The following is a 16,118-nucleotide window of genomic DNA, read 5'->3' as shown; positions in this document are numbered from 1 at the left end:
AAGGCAGGGCTCCCGGAGAAACCAGATTCAGGACATCCAGCTGTGATCCTCCGCTCCCTTCAGATATCCCGCTTCAGATCTCAACAGCGGTGGGTCCAGAGAACGGGTTTGCTCAGCCCAGAAAACCGAGTCAGCTGTTCTTTCACAGCACGCTTTGCCTGAACCCCTCTGCCCAGGTGGCTCCATGTACGGCTGCCGCCTTGCGGCCTCCCTCTATCCGAAGGAGAGGGGAGTTATCGGTCACTTCTTCTTTGTTTCATTATACGTTTAGCCCACTTTTCCAGGGAATTAGTGGCACACTAATTCTGGCATAGCGTAGAGGCCACTCCTGCCCCAGCCCCTGACCACAGTTGGGCATCTGCTGCTGGACCACAAGCCTCACGCAGGGCATCCTAGAGGGCCCGGGCGGGACACTGCCAGAGCTGCCCAGTCTCTCAGGCGAGGCCATCCCGAGGCAGGTCCAATCCGAGGCAGATGAGGAGAGCGGGGGGGGGGGGGGCACCGACCTGGTCCCTCAGGAACAAGTGCTTCCGTGCAAGCGAGTCGGGCTGGACGTGGCTGTCCTCCGGGCTGGAGAGGAAACGAGCGGGCTAATCTGGTTGCCATGGCTGGAAGGCTTCTTTCCTCGCCCTAACGGCTGCACTGGCACTCTTTCAGAGAGGCCGACAAAGGGGTGCTTCACTCCTTGGAAGGTCTGTCCCCTTAGAGAAACGTTACGCTTCAAAAAACAAGCCGCCTCCACTTCTATGCCCCCGAGCCCAATGCCCGCCTTGATTTCCACACCCAGAGCCAGGCACAGCCACAGCCACAGCCACGCCACGCCACTCCCCTGCCCTCTTCATGGAGAACTCACGGAAGAGGCACCGCTTCCCAAGGCATAAGAAGAGCGACCTTCACACTCACGACCGGGATCCCAAACCGTCACAGGAAGCGAGCCTGGACGGCGCACGGGCTGGTCCTTGTCTTAGCAAGCTCGGTGTGGCCCAGCAGTCGGGTTTATGACCCAGGAAACTGCAGGAGCGACTCCACCGTCCCACCTCCCATCTGGCCACATCAAGCGCAGCTCCCCGCCCAGCGTTGCTACCTTTGTCTGCACTAAAAGGGCTTGCTCAAACAACACACCAAACCCAAAACCCAGGTTAAGGTAGTGCAACAGCTGCGTCTGCATGGCCTGTGCTTAAAGCAAAGGCCTGGATCACACCACAGATGAAGGCAATGGCGAGGCTGCCACTTGCTGAGTCACGAGCCAGGCAGCCCTGTTTAGCCCGGCCCTGTGGATTGTGTGAACTCAGCCACCCTGAGATGCTCAGCGAGTGGGTGGTCAAGAGGGCAGACGTCAGGGTGGTGGACAGGCAGATGGACCTACAGGGCAGGGCAGATAGGGGTGCCACCAAGTCCCTCCTCTTGCCTTCTCAAGCCTGGGGAGGCATCCTGCCCTCCAATTCCAGAGGCAGCCTGGAGGGCCACTGTCCCCTCCTTCAGGAGCATTTCCAGTGTCATCTTCCAAGACATGCCCTCCAGCAACCCTCCTGCCCCTCCTGCAAGAAGATGCCTGCTCCTAAGGTGCAAGGGACCCCCTGCAACCAGAAGGCCACTTTCCCTAAGCCGCCTGATGTGGCCTCTATCATGGGGGGGGGGGTTGCTTGAGGCTGGGCAAGCAGCAGCTCATTCAGTGCAGTGAGGGCTGGTTCCAGCTGGCAAGGGCTGACCCTGTCTCTTCAGCAGCCGAGAGAGCACTGCTGCCTGGCAGTGGGGAGGCACTGCCTGTGTTCCAGGTGGAAGGAAGGTACTCCCTCTGTGCTTCTGCCTGCCTCCTTTGGGCCAGGGCTGGCAGAGGATGCCCTGCCTCTCCCTGAGAGTTGTGGGGGGCAGGTTGAATGGGCAGCAGTGGGCTTTGGCCCTGATTTAGCCAAAGGGGCGACAGAAAGGACGGAGCAGGCAGCTAAGCCAGGCATGAGGTGAGGCGGCTCACAGTCAGCTCCCTCCCAGGTACACAGCCACAGCTCCCTGCCTGGAGCTTGGGAGCCCCTCAGTGTCTGCAGACAACCTCCAGGGCAGCCCCAGAGGCCTTGGAGCCCCTTTCGTCCAGGAGGCTGGGCAGGCCCATCTGGATGCAACTGACGCACGCCTACAGCACATCCACAGCCCACACCAGCAAACGTGTTCCCACCTACACGTGCCAGGCCTGGGCAACGGTTGCCGTGGGAACCAGAACTTGCCTGGGGAATCTCCCCCCAGTGCGGCCTTTTGTCTTTGTGCACTGCCTCTAGCAAGAGGGAAGGGCCCCTCCCCTCCTGGCCCTGCCTGCCCCTTTGGCAAGCCGGCAGGGCTGGACCCCGGCGCCCACCCTCCCACACGCCCCCACTTTTCCCTGGGCTTGGCAGTGGCGGCGCCACGTGTCTCCCTCCCTCCCTGCCGCCCTCCTCCCCTGCCCCCCCACCGCTTTGTCAGTGTGTGTTTGGCAGAACCGTACTGTACATCATGTTGACAGCAGAAATTACATCCTGAGCTTATGTTTTACACTCTGCCCTGTCAGAACTCACCGCAGCCCAGTGATCAGGACAAATTGAATAGCATCCCGTCCGTGTCGATACTTATTTCATTTTACCGATGCAGCAGGGGAGCTGCTGGCAGCCTCGCGAGCAGAGCGCACGCCTCCCCGGCCGTCAGGGGCCTCTTCCTGGGGCTGTGGCAGAGGGGGCTGTCCAGCAGGGGGGAGTGGGAGGCCGGAGCCCAAGCCAGACCCCCCCATGGGAGCCACAGTTAGCTGAGGCTCAGCCCCACCCCGCCAGGACCACTAGCAGCGCAGGGCGGTTCCCAGCCTGTGGAGCAGCAACCTCCCGCTTTCCCCACTCTGGGCAGGACACCGCTCAGTTCAGCTGGGAAAGGCTACAAATAATCCACGCCCCCATGCCCAGCCCTCCGGGAAGGATTCCCTATAAAGAAAGACCCCTTCCTGGCTGGGCTCAGCAGCTCCACATGCCCCCTGAAGTGTGGCATGGCGTGGCTTGGCGGGCACTGACACAGGATTGGACCGCCTGTCGGGCATCTCATCTGGGCCTGGCACGGAGAGGCGGCCCTGGACAGATCTTGCTGCGAGGGGTCAGCGAGCCCACGATTATCCCCCCAGCAAATTCCTCTTCCAGGTTCTCCCAGCACAGAAAATTACCGAGCCAGGAAACAGGGTCTCCTCTCCTTAAACAAAATTCAGTTCCACTTTTCTGGGGGCTGAAGGAGAAACAGGAGGAGGAGGATGTGCACCGCCATTTCATTTCCCAGGATCTGCTACCCGCAAGTCAGCATGCAAACCGGCCTTGGGAAATTTGAGTATCACTTGCCCCCCCCAAGCAGCTGGCCAGCGGTGAGTCTGCTGCCCTCACCTGCCAGCCCAAGAGCTCCTCTCTCCTCTCTTGCAGGAAGAGGGGTCCACCCTCAGCTCTTCCAAGAGGTAATGAGCAAACAGGGTGCCTCCCCATGACCGACTGGTCCCTCGTGGGCCTGGCGCAGGGGGCTCCTGCTCCCACAAGTGGCTTCAAAATAAAGCCCTTGTCTGCTTCCTCCTTGGTAGAGTGACTGTGCCAGGCAGCCAAACTACTTGCTAGAGATGGCTCCCTAGGAAAATATGGGTATCCCCTAATCCAGAAGGGGTCCCAGGTCAACCCAGCCCACTCCTCCCCAGGTGGGCCATCCACACCCCTTCCTGCCCTGCCAGCAGCCTTCCAGATCGCGAGGGCAGCTCTGCAGGAGTCTGGCCTGGCCCTCTCCAGAGCTGGCCTCCTGCTCCTGTGTCCTGCCCACCCCCTGCCTGGATTCATAGGCACACAAGCAACAGAAGACCCCTCTGATAATCCCAACCACACTCCAGTTTTAATAATAAACGGACCAGAAAGCCATTATACTTATTAAAAGTGTAATCTTTTCTGTCCTTGAAGTAAATCGCCAGCTTCCTCTTTCTGGCTTCCTGGAATTACTTCCCCAGTGGGGGACCTTCTTCATAGCTTTTCTTCTCAGTTGGGCTGGAGCACACCAAAGTGGGGGGGAGGAGGAGATAAGGATACCTCCCCTCCCCCAATACTGGCTGCTCCCTTCCCCCTCCCCCACACTGAAATGTTAATTATCAGCAGGCCAATGGTTTCCTCCACCATTTGGCCAACGCCTGTGGAGATGGGGAAGAAAGAAGAGGCGTTCGTTAAGACTCTCACACAATCCCTGTTTGGGAAAGGTCTTTGCAACTCAAAATATTTCTTTTTCAAATCTTCTTTCGTCCGAGTTTGAAAGAAATTTTAATTGCAAAGAACATCTCAGTGTCTCCCTCGGGGAAGAGGGCTTTTACAGCCAGAACCGTCTCGCTCTGCAATAATTCTTCACCAAACAGGGAAGTTTCATGCTTCAGCGCCACGGATACAGTGCATTAATTGGCCTTTCAAGATGGACAGAAGAAGAAAGAGAAGAAGATGCTAGCAAAGCACCTCTTAGAAATGTCACCTGTCCAGAAGTTGGGAAAGCCTCCAAGGAAGAGGGTGAGGACCCCACGTCCCTGGTTGGCGCCGGCTCTTTGGAGGGAAGCCCAAAGCCCACTTGGGCCACCAAGTTCAGGCGGAGGAAAGTTCATCTCCAGGGCAGGCAATTCCACCCAGGTGAGATTTCCCCAGGGAAACAGCAGCCAGACAGCCGCTGGGCACACCGCCCTCTGATCACGGCGAGAGTCACCCGGGAGAAACTGGGGGTGCTAGTTGGTGTGAACCAGCACAACCTTCCTACAAAGTCCTCCATTTCCCAAAGCGGAAGGGCTGGGAACTGACACGCCCACCCCTTGCAACGGGCCACAGGCAGAAGTTAGTGACTTTGTCCTGTGAGGGTTCCTTCTCCAGGTCAATGGCAAGCCCACATGCACCCACCACCACCACAAGGACGAGGGCTAGGTTGAGAGAGCCTGCCCTTGCTTCTGAGACAGCAGGGCTGCCAGATGAGCTGTGGACATGCCAAGCCCCCCCCCCAGGCCTACAGCCCACCACCCCCTCCCAAAAGGGCCGGGCTGGGCCTCTGCAGCCAAGCTCAGTGCCAGGCCACCAGCCGGAAATGGGGAGAAGAGAGATGGGACCCACGGCTCCTGCTGCAGTGGGCCCAGGGGTGAGCTGACCAGGCAGGCTGCGAGGATGCTAAAGCATTCAGAGTGAGAAGGACCGATTAAAATGAAAACATCACATGGATTTTCTGCCCCCTGACAAACACAGGAGGAATTGGCTTCTTTTAATCAAATGTTTGGCAGAAAGATGAATTATTTATCACTCAATATGGCTGGTTAAATGGAAAATGGACCACGAGCACAGTTCCCCCACCCACCTGCATCCTCCGCTTTCCCACAGCCCCAGATTTCTACCGGGAGCAAGGAAGGGAGGGAAGGGCCCTGGAGCAAGAGAAACCATGGCTCAGGCCCACGGCTGGCCCTGGGGGAAAGCCACTGCAGTCCTTTAACCCTGCTCCCAGGGAGCCAGCCCCCAAGGGCCAGACGATCGACAGTCCGCAGCATACAAGAAAAGCCAAACTGGGAAGAGTTGGAACCAAGAGTGGGCTTTGAACTGACCTCTGGACCAAGGAAGGAGAAGAGACCCTAAGCCTTCTGGAATGAAAGACATTTTTAATATTAAAAGGTTGCTGATAGCCCAACTTTCCGGGGATTTTGGAAAACATAGCATCTAAGAATCATAAAAATAAGGGTATGTGAAGTTCTTCATGTAGGAGAAGGAATCAAACGCACCAGTATAGGATGAGGGACCTTGAAGCTGTTATCCCAGCTGAGCCAGCAGTGGGATGTGGGTGTCAAAGGGGCAATGGTCATTTTAGGCTGTATCCACCCAGTTGCCCAATCACAGGAAGCAATAGCTTATTTGGCCACCGTTAGTGCATCCATTAAGGGCTGCGACTGGTTCTGGGCACCAGGCTCAAAGAAAGACTGCAACCAGCAAGAGACCTGAAGCTCAGCTCCACAAAGCAGGATTCAAGGAGGGGACATGTTTAGCTTTGGAAAAGGAAGATGAGGGAGGAGTCCAGAGGCCTCTTCAGATACTCAAAAATGCACCAGAGAGGAGAAGGCCCAGGCCCCTCTCGCTCCAAAACCAGAACACAGAATGAAGTGCCAGGGAGGCAGATTCTGACGATGGCAAGAAAAAGGAGCAGTGCTTGGGCAGAGGGCCAATGACAGAGGGGGACCCCAACAGCTTGGGGTCAACTTCCACGGTTGCTGCAATAAAAATGAGAGTGGCAGGGGTACAGCCACAAAGGAACTCAGCAAATGAAGCTGGTTGACCAAGACCAGCCCAGGACCTCCAGGGGGTGGCGTAGCTCCCAAATGTTGACAGTAAAAAACCCTCAAACACTCTCGCTAGGATATGATGGTCTTTCCTAAAATTTCCCTCTCTGTCCTTTAAATTGGCCTTTTTCTTTCACTCCCACTTCTTTCCCTGGATAGGATGGGCTGCACTTCTGTGCCTGCCTGGAAGTGGTGGGCAGGTCTTCCTTCCAGGTCAGGGACTGGATTTGTAGCCCGGTCCAAGAGGTGGAATCACCGCTATACCCTGAAATGCCAAGGCCTGAAAGGTCCAAGTCGGGGCTGGGAAAGGCTGACCCCGTTTCTCTCCTGTCTTCAGGATGATTTCTCGAATGGTCCTACTTTGGGCCCTTTTGACCAACTTCTTCCCCAATGTGAGCCGTGGGCTGAGATGCAGCTGCTGTTGTGGCCTGGCCTCTCCTCCTCCATCAGGACAACAAAGATGGTCCAGTTCTCTCTGAAGTTAGGAAAAAATATTAGCTGCTGGGGGCAAATGTAACACAGGAGCATCCAGACATTTCACAAAAGCAATGTTGGAAGGATCCTTGTAGAACACCCAGCTCCATGCAGGATCCACTAGAGTACTTCTGACAGATGATCTTCTAGCCTCTGTTTGAAGACCTCTGGTGAAGGAGAACCCACCACTTCACGTGGCAGCCTCTTCCACTGGCTGATGGCTTAAGCATACAGGAAGGTCCTCCTGGCATGCTGCCCGAACCTCCTTCCTTGTAGTCCTTCCTGGCTCTGGTCCCGCCCTCTGGGGCAAGAAATAACGAGTCCACTCCCTCTTCAGTGTGGCAACCCTTCAGATGCTTGAAGACGGTTATCACAATCTCCCCTCAGCCATCCCCTCTATAGGATAAACTTACCCAGGTCCTCACAGGGTTTGGTTCCAGAATGCCATCCTCATAGCCCTCCTGTGAACTTGCCCCAGTTTGTCACCGTCCTTTTTGAACTGTGGTGCCCACAACTGGGCAGAATATTCAAAGTGGGATCTGACCATGGCAGAGTCAAGGGGTACAATTACAACTGTGATGTGGACTCAGTGCTCCAGTTAATGCTTCTCAAGATAGCATTTGTCTGTTTAGCAACTGCATCTCACTGCTGGCTGCCTCACATTTAACTGTGGTTGATAAAGACATCCAAATCCCTTTCTCAGGCACCACCGCCAAAGCAGATCTTGTTGAGGTTTTCCTACTAACAGATTAAGCTACTATTATACCTAATCATTTGGCCAGGTGAAGGGGTTGCATTTGATTGTCTCCTCTCACGTGCTTCATGCAAAATAGCCTGGGGGGAGGAATCCTGCCCAAACTTGTTCTTCACTTCTTCTTTTTCTCTCTGCTGGAAATGTAGCTCAGCAAGGCTTGCTCCAAAAAGGGAGCTAGGTCCTTTAAATGTTTTGCTTTTGTTTTTGTTTTCTGTAAATAAATTATTTTTATAGAAATGCTTGGTGTGTGACTTTTTTGACCTCTCCTGGGCTAAAGGCTTTCCCAGCATTCTGCAACAGGTTATGGGCCCAGTAAACAACGCAGTAAAACCCAGAGAGAAAAGAGAGGTCAGCTCCACACCTCATGCACAATTTAAAGGCAGGTAGCAAAGACCTGTGAAGATTTTCTTTGGAGCCACCTGGAGATTTTCCAGCAACTGCTGGTCTACAGGACAAAGGAGCTAGCTGAGGTGACTTGCAAAAGAAGGAAGAAGCCATGGCTACCTCCCAGCCCTCAGCGATGCCTCTGGAGCACCTATCAGAGACCAACTATTTGAATTGGGCCCTGAAGATGGAGATGTATCTTCGCAGAGAGAATCTTTGGCTGCCAATTGGTGAGCAAACCCCCCAACATCCCAGTGCTGAATGGCTGAGACAGGATGAGCGGGCTAGAGCCACCATTATCTTCGGAGTTGAGGACAATCAGCTAGTCCACGTGCGAGGCATGCAGTCTGCAAAGCAACTTTGGGACGCTTTGAGAGACTTATATGTAAAGGCAACAGCAGGGAGTAAAGTTACTCTGACGAAAAAGCTGTACAGAGCCTACCTTGCAGAAGGAGAAAGCCTTCCTGAGCACCTGCATTATATTCAGCAGCTGTTTGTTGAGTTGCAGGAGAGAGGAATGGAATTTACACCTCTCACAAAATCCTATATCCTCCTGTCCTCACTAAATGCAACATGGGACACGCTGATCTGTACCCTGGAGGCTATGCCTGAAGCAGACCTCGCCCCATCGTATGTTACACATGGGAGAAGAGAGAGGAAAGATCCCCCCCATCTCTTCTGGAAAGCTGCAAGACCAGAAAATGAGGGAAAAGAAGGGAAAGGAACCTGAGGCCACAGCGCCAGCGATGCTTCACTTGTGGTTCAGCTGGACATTTGCAAAGAGACTGTGCCATGAGACCCAAGAGTAGAAAGACAGAGAAGAAGAACACAAGGGCAACACAGAAGAAGGCTCTTCAGACAACCCAAATTGCACAGGTTGCTGAGAAGGGTAATTCTGATGTATGGGTGTTAGATTCTGGGGCCAGTTGTCATTTATGTAATTGTAAAAGCTCTTTTGTGTCACTGTCTAAAACTGAAAGACAAAGTGTATCTTTGGCTGATGGGTCTGTGACCAAAATTATGGGACAAGGTAACTTGTATTTATCCTGCTTAGGAGAAACTGTAAAAGGTGTGTTGTATGTGCCAAATTTACAATCAAACCTTTTATCTGTGGCACAATTGGCTGCAACAGGGTATATCATAACATTTAAGAAAAATGGTTGTGAGATACGTAAAAATGGGAAATTGTGTGCTACTGGTATGTTAAAAGACTCCTTGTACATTGTGCAAAATGCAAGGAAGCCAAGCTGCAAGGCTGCAGTTGGCAACACACCATATCATGACCAATGTGTACACCTGATGCACAGGAGATTTGGTCATGCTAATTTCAAGTATATAGCACAAATGCCACAGCTGTGTGCTGACCTAAAGGTAAAACCCTGTGATAAATACTTAGACTGTGTAGTTTGCAAAGAATGCAAAACACTAAAAGCTCCTGTGAGTAAGCACAGTGACAGAGTTACAACTAGACCTTTGGAAATTGTACACTCTGATATTATTGGTCCTTTTGCTCCAAGTCTTGGACAAGCAAGGTATGCAATGACCATCATTGATGATTTCTCAAGATACACATTTATCTACATCTTAAAACATAAAGATGAGGCATTTGAGAAATTTAAAAGTTTTGTGACGTGGGCAAATGGAAAATTCCCTAGGCCTGTATCTGCACTCCAATGTGATAGAGGAGGAGAATACCTTTCTCACAAATTCAGAAGGTTCCTAGTGGAAAAGGGGACAGAACAAATTCTTTCTAACCCGTACACCCCTCAGCAAAATGGTGTTGCTGAAAGAAAGGGCAGAACCTTGCAAAATGCGATGGAATGCATGTTAAAAGATTCACAATTATGTTTTAAGTTCTGGGGAGAGGCAATATCTACTGCCACTTATGTTCAGAACAGGTTGTATAACTCTATGATTCAGGACACTCCATTCCATTTGTTTTATGGTGTGAAACCAAAGGTAAGCCATCTTAGAGTGTTTGGTAGCACTGCATGGGTTCACATTCCAAAACAGCAGAGAAGGAAAGGAGGCCCCACAACAAAGAAAGCCATCTTTGTTGGCTATGAACAAAGCAAGAGGAGCTACAGGTTCATAATGGGAGAGAAATTAATAATTAGCAAAAGCGCTTCTTTTGCTGAACAAAACTGGGGGAGATTAAATTCTAGCTCTCCAGTTGAACTGACCACCACAAGAGAACAGCAAGGACTTGCTGATGGTGATCTTTTGCCTGATGAGGACATTAAGCCAGAAAAGCAAACTGAAGATCTGTCTGATGAGATAGATGCTTCTCAGGAAAGTGATAGGAGTCAAAATTTAAGCCCTGTATTACCTCGCAGATCTCAGAGGAGTAATAAAGGCGTTCCTCCATCACGTTTTCAGGCTGAAACAGTAAAGGCTTTTCACATATTCACAGAACCTGAGTCTCTAGAACAAGTGAATGCTTTACCACCTGAGATTGCACAAAATTGGCATTCTGCCATGCAACAGGAATTAGCATCCTTGAAAGAAAATAAAACATGGAAACTGGTAAATCTACCTCCCAATGAACGCTGTCTGGGTTGTAGGTGGGTTTTCAAACTGTAAAGGGATGCTGATGGCAAAATCCAAAAATATAAAGCAAGGTTGGTTGCAAAAGGGTTCACTCAAAGGAAAGATTTAGACTTTGACAAGACTTTTGCACCAGTTACTAAAGGTGAATCAATTAGATTACTGTTAAAAGTTGCTGCACTGAACGGAATGTCAGTTAACCACTATGACATTCAAACTGCATTTCTCTATGGTGATTTAGACCACAGATTATACATGCAGCAACCCCCTGGCTATGAAAAAGGGGAGAATCTAGTCTCTGAACTGCAGAAGTCAATCTATGGGTTAAAACAAGCTGCTAGATCCTGGAACCAAAAAGTAGATGAAAAACTGCAGAATTTTGGTTTTGAAAAAGGAAAAGCAGATCCCTGTGTATATATGAAGAAGGACAAACAAGGCTGTATGTATCTGTGCATTTATGTTGATGATTTGCTGCTGTTCACATCAACAGAAAAACAAAGGCTTGATTTTGAAGCCTGCATGAAAAGCCATTTCATATTAAAAAGCCTTGGAGTTGTGACCAATTACCTAGGTTTGGAAAAACACAGGAAGAAGGATGGTAGCTTTCTGTTAAACCAAAGGGGAGATAATGGTAAAGTAATGTGAATGGAAAGACATATAAAGTTGTCAGAGAAGATTGGTTATGCATCTTAATCTATAGTATAAAAAGGGGAGTGTTGAGGTTTCCCTACTAACAGATTAAGCTACTTTTATACCTAATCATTTGGCCAGGTGAAGGGGTTGCATTTGATTGTCTCCTCTCACGTGCTTCATGCAAAATAGCCTGGGGGGAGGACCTGCCCGGACTTGTTTTCTCACTTCCTTTTTTTCTCTCTGCCGATATGTAGCAAGCAAGGCTTGCTCCAAAGGGAGCTAAGTCCTTTAAATGTTTTGCTTTTGTTTTTGCTTTCTGTAAATAAATTATTTTTATAGAAATGCTTGGTGTGTGACTTTTTTGACCTCTCCTGGACTAAAGGCTTTCCCAGCATCTGCCAACAGATCTCCCCCTTCCAAGACTGGTGTCTTTCATCAAAATTGCTCTGACACTTGAATCTCCTCCTCCTCCAGATATCACAGATTCCAGGACGACATGATCACTTTCCCCCAAGGTGGCAATCATCTTTGCTTCTTTAACCGGGTCATTCTTGTTGGTGAGGATCACCAGGAAAGCAGCCCCCTTGTCCCTTTTTCCACATACTAACAAATGACATTGTCACTAAAGGAGCACAGGAATTGGCTGGTCCTCAGACTCTTGGCAGACGTTCCCAGCTGACGTCCAGACACTTGAAATCTGCCATTAGCACTGTTGCTTTGAAAGATGGCCATCTGGACAAGCTTAGCCCTCTGCCTTTCCCACACAGACCCTTCTGAGAACAGTCTTTGGCCAAAAATACAACCCTCCCCCTTTTGCTCCCCACTGCCTCATAACGGTGGCAATCCCCCTCCCACTAGCAACACAAAGGCAGAAAGCTAGAGACAGTCCGTAGGGCACCATGCAGCAGGGATGGCTTGGTGGCAGCTGCAGGGTCCTCACCTTACTCAACCCCCGCCTGGAAGGGCCCCGGGCTCCCCCCCCCCCCGCCAACAGTGCTGCAGGAGCACCAGGAAGTCGTCCTGCTTCAGGCACCACCTGTCAATCAGACAGAAGGTGGGGCCCAGGCCAGTCCTCCTTGGACTGGTTTCCAGAGGGCCTTCTGTACAATTTCGCCTCCTGGATGCCAGTTCCCAGCAGCACAGAGCTCTGGGCAGGAAGCAAGGACCCACCATGTCTCTGGGGGTATGCCTGGTACTTCCCCACCACCCTTTGGGGCCGCAGCAGCCAGGCCACAGGCATGATTCTCAGTGGTGCCAATGCTTCACCCCATCTGGGTGGGCAGGGCAGGCAAGGGAGCCCTTGCGTCCCCAGAGAGGGAAGGCCAGCACCCAGCCAACCGCCCACCCGCCCAGGCTGCAGATGGAGGAACAGAGGATTCCTTCCGACTGCCCGTCAGGGTTGTGGAAGAATGGAGGTAATTAGCCCCTTTAATGCCAATTGCAGACTAATCTTTCACACTTAGGAAAATTGTTCCAATGATTTTCTTATTTTCAGGGGAACTCATTAAATAAGAATTAGAAACCAGATAGCATAGGAGATAAGGAAGCCAGTTCTGCCACCAGGCCCCTCCCCTTCACACACTTTGGCAGCTGAGCAAGTCTCGGATTTGCCCGTGGGCTGGCATTTCCCTCTTGACTTCAGGTTCTGCCCAACCCTGCAAAGTTGACAGCAAGTGACGGCATGCTGCCTCTGAGCATGTGCAGAGTGCTCTTGCACAGGCCTCTTCAGCCCATCCCAAGGCTTCCAGAGTAGAGACAGAGCCTCTGTGTGCACGTTGGGCAGCCTCTGCCCCCTCCCTGTTCATTGCCTTGTCCTCTGCCTGCATTCCAGGGGAGAAATCTCGGTGGGATGATGGGACCCAACCCCATGCAGCCCCAAGGGACAGCCCTCTTCACCTGTCTCCCTGCAGCACTGGCCAGAAGCTTGGCCAGCAGTCCAGGATGGCCTCACGGCATCTTGGCACCCACCTTCCTGGCCAGCTTAGAGGGGGCACCGTCCCCACATGAGGATTGTTTCTGCCCCATGGTACTCCCTGGAGTCTTCCTGATGCTTCACTTGCTTGCTGACACTTCCAGGGCCTTGCAAGAGGCTGCCTGTTTCCTCTTCGGTCACTTCAAAGCCCCCCAGGGACGGCAGCTGAACCCCTCTGGTCCCCAATCCCCTGTCATCTCCTCCCCACTCAGCTGCTCATCAGGAGGAGCACCCCAGGCTTCAGTCCTGGCGCAATTAAACACGGCCTTCTCCAGCAACAGAAGGGGCTCAGTGGCTTGTCTGCTTCCAGCATTTGCACAGAATTCTAAGGGCCTCTGCCACCAGAGGCCCTCTTGCAAATTCTGTACCATCCTGAAACCTTGGGAGCTTCCTCTGGTTCTTCTCCGGAGGAGGATGTGCATTTTCCCTGCACCATGCACAATTTTGTTATTTATATACACTTTATTACAGAAGCGTTCACATGCCACCCACTTCCAAGAGTTAAAAGTGGTTTACTCTGTAAGCTTCTGTCACCTTCCCTGATGGTTGCTTGCTCAGCACCAGGACCTGCAGGCAGGGTGCGCCTTCAGCCTCCCACGCAGGTTGGCTCTACAGCCTCTGCCAAAGCCCTCTGGCCACAGAGACCCCTCCCCTGGGGCAGACCAGTCCTGTGGCACACAGCTCTCGGCCTCAGCCCCTTTCCCTGGGATTTGCTAGAAGCAGCTCAGTTGCAGTTTCCACCCCGACGGTCTCCAATCCTGCTCCCCACAGCAGCAATGAAGCCACTCTTCTGCTTTCCTGACACCCAAAGAACACAATTAGGCCCCTCCTTGGCCATTTCTTCTGTGGGCAAAACACCCCTGCCTTTTCATCCTTCCTGTGAGGAACGTTTTGCAGGACAGTCAGCTCTTCTCTGGACAGACACCGTGCGATCAGTTCCTTAAACACAGCACCCAGGCCTGGCCTCCAGCTGAGGCTTCACATTGTCCATTCCAGAGGAGTGGAAGGTCCTTGAAACCCGAACACCAAAGGCACAATTGCAAACTGGGGAAGAAGCGGGGATGGGGGTGTCAGCTCAAGAAATCAGGGCAGCTGCATAGGAACTGCATAAGGTTTTCTCTTTCTTCTTTATTAAAGCATGGTTGTCCTTACAGATACCAAGGCAGTGTGCAAAACCATTAACATGACACGGTGCCCAATAAAAGCACTGAAGCATTCCCAAGCCAGATCCAACCCTTGGGCAGGCATCTTTAGGATTCTGGTCATGGCCCCAGGGCCCAGCAGAACTAGTGCAGGGGCTCCTGGAAAGGGACAGGCAGAATTCCCTGGAGGAAATGAAATGGTGGGGCAGGAGACAAGCAAAGCCAGGTTGTTGCAAAGGAGGTGGGGAAGGGAGCTGGCTTTAGTGCCTGGGGCTCCCCAGAGAGATCTCAGCAGGTGATGGAAAGAATCTGCAACCAAGACCCTGTTTGGAGCAGGTCAATCGGAGCAGAGAACTGCAGCTGAACAGGCAAGTTCCCTGGTTGGGCATCAGCCTCTGGTAGACTCCACGTGGGGTGATCTGACAGGGCAAGCAAGGATCCCCCCTCCTGGAGCAGAGCAGCCCCATCCTGCCCTCCCCATTCCCCAGCACAGCACACCCCCTCTTCCCACTTGCTAGAGAAGTCCTGCTCACGCGTGATGCAAGAAACAGGCTTTTAGCGTGCTGTCTAGTAGAATCAAATTTTTATATCCTTTCACAGCCAATAAATCCAGCTGGGAGAGAAGAGGCAGAAGGGGCATAAAAGCCCTCATAAATGCTGCCAGCAGCCAAGCGGAGGTGCCCGCACATAAGCCTGCCCGCGTACACGCAGCTCCTTCTCCAGCACAGATCCTGGATAATACAAGCAATCGCTTATTTCTCTCTCCAGTATCATTTTCCCAGCTTGATCCCTGCTGTCGCAGTGTGATGGTTTCACCCCATTAGCCTTGCTTAAAAAAGTGATCCCAGGCCTACGCCCGTTATTGCCCACATAAATCAGGTGGCTTTGAATACGGAGCACCTTTAAATAAACAGCTGATGGAAGTGAAGTTCCAGGATCATTATTAATAGCTTTTCATTTCTGTGTCCACTGTGCTGTGACACTCGTTCCCAGCAGAAAGCCTCCGCTTCCAGTCCCCAGAACGGTAGGTCCCCCGAGTGCTGCAGTCAGGATGAATGACTGTAGCCGCGCATTAATTGTACAGCCTGTTCCACAAACTGAAGCCTTGTATTGACTAGCAAAGGAGAAAGGCCTCTGGAGCAGGAGCCGGGGGACCACTCGAAATGACGCACATGGTCCCATCTCTGCCCACCTCTCAGAGCAGAACCGAGAGCCCAAAGGGAGCGGAGGATGGCCACAGCAAGGGCCCCAGAGCCCCAGAGCAGCCTTTCCCTTGGGGGGGGGGTCGGGGAACCGTGGAGGATTTCCCTGATCAGACCTAAGTTATTTATTACTGGAGGATTTCAGGAGAGGTCTGGACAGCCATTTGTCCAGATGATGCAAGGATTCCAACCCAGGATTCTGTGACATTTCCCCAGCCCCCCAAGGCAGAGAAGGAACGCCCCCCTCCCCCACCCCCCAGTAATGAGCAGGTTCCCCTGGAAATCACCAGCAGGGATTTGCCGGCCAAGGGCAGGGCAGGGAGCCTTTGGCCCAAGGTGGGTGCTGCACCGGGAAAGCAGAGAGGGGCAGAGGACGGCGGCGTTCCCGCAGCGGGTGGTCTGGGGCTGCTCTTTGGGGAGCGGCAGAAAATAGCACCCAACAGGCTGCCTCCACAAATAGGGCACCGTCACCCCCTTTCTTCTTTCCTTCCTTCCTCGTGGGGTGCCCGCACTGAGGAAAGCCCCCCAAGCGGAGCGGCTTAAAAGCACACCGGCGGACAGCGCCCGGAGGAGCAGCAGCCAAGGCGGCTGCATAAAGAGCCGAGCGGCCAAGTCCCGCCGACGCGGAACCCAGCTCAGCGGAAGAGGCGCCCGGGCCTTCTACCGGCGGGCGGGGCGATTCGCGCCCGGTACGGAGGGG

This window comes from Candoia aspera, chromosome 3 (assembly GCF_035149785.1).
Source record: "Candoia aspera isolate rCanAsp1 chromosome 3, rCanAsp1.hap2, whole genome shotgun sequence".
Taxonomy (NCBI): domain Eukaryota; kingdom Metazoa; phylum Chordata; class Lepidosauria; order Squamata; family Boidae; genus Candoia; species Candoia aspera.
This window is presented reverse-complemented; position numbering follows the sequence as displayed.